The 1,071-nt window shown below is 40.9% G+C and overlaps 1 non-coding gene across 1 annotated transcript; it reads left to right on the top strand.

Annotated features, from left to right (window-relative positions):
- Window positions 1-292: 292 nt before the first annotated feature.
- LOC115873634 lies at window positions 293-424 on the top strand. Its single transcript, XR_004048525.1, has one exon. It is a non-coding gene; the product is annotated as a small nucleolar RNA SNORA31 (small nucleolar RNA).
- The last annotated feature ends 647 nt before the right edge of the window (window positions 425-1,071 follow it).

The following is a 1,071-nucleotide window of genomic DNA, read 5'->3' as shown; positions in this document are numbered from 1 at the left end:
AGCGTATCAGCAGTGACTGCTAGGACACAAGGTCGAGGCCATGCACAAGGCTTCCGGGCATTTCCACTATTCCCCAGTAATGACTGAAACTGAATTCCCACCGCGCACCTAAAACAGATGGGCTCAGGCACAGGAACGATTGGAGGGATGGCACAGGACCATGCAGTGTTTCCTTCTGTTGTGCCTAGGATCGCTATGGGTCAGAACCAACTGGATGGCACCTAACACCAGCAATAACAACAACCTAGAACAGTAAACTCCTGTAACACAATTTGTTTTTAAAAAATAGCATCAGCACCCACTAATAGACCTGGGACAATTGACTGTTGTTCTTCTAGTTTGCATTAGGATGTGAAAGAATAAAAATCTCCAAGCTTTCTGTCTCCCTTTGTGGCGGGTCCAGGTTGAATGAGGGATTGCATACATGGAAGTAAATAAATAACATGACAAACACTTTGGGCTTTAGAGGATATTTCATACTTGACACTTTGATGTTACCAGTTTCAACCTGTTACCAGTTTTTTAGCTGGATCAGCTAAAAAACATTAGATAGCATTTGTATTGATAGGGAACATAATTGAACTTTTAACTCCTCTGGACAACCAGGCCAGTGTAACACATCCTGGTTTCTCCATTCTTCTTAGACTTGATAGGGGTATATTTTTCTGTGGCTGTTGCACCAAATTACCACAAACAAAGGAGAGTCAAGAAACCAATTTTCATGTTGTACTAGTCAAATCTGTGGCAAACATCTTCTTTTTTTTATAAATCATTATATTGTGAGCTCTTACAGCTATTATAACAATCCATGCATCAATTGTATGAAGCAAATTTGTACATATGTTGCCATCATCATTTTCAAAACATTTTCTTTCTACTTGAGCCTTTGGTGTCAGCTCCTCTTCTTTTCCCTCCCCCACTCTCCCACCCTCCTTAATCCTTGATAATTTATAAATTATTATTTTCTTATCTTACACCATCTGCTGTCTCCCTGTACCCACGTTTCTGTTGTCCATCCCCTTCAGTGTGTGTGTTGGGGTGGGGGTGGGGGTGTTAATACATCAATCATTG

Source organism: Echinops telfairi, unplaced genomic scaffold (assembly GCF_000313985.2).
Source record: "Echinops telfairi isolate 266 unplaced genomic scaffold, ASM31398v2 ScPeMD7_7469;HRSCAF=8507_0, whole genome shotgun sequence".
Taxonomy (NCBI): domain Eukaryota; kingdom Metazoa; phylum Chordata; class Mammalia; order Afrosoricida; family Tenrecidae; genus Echinops; species Echinops telfairi.
This window is presented reverse-complemented; position numbering and strand designations above follow the sequence as displayed.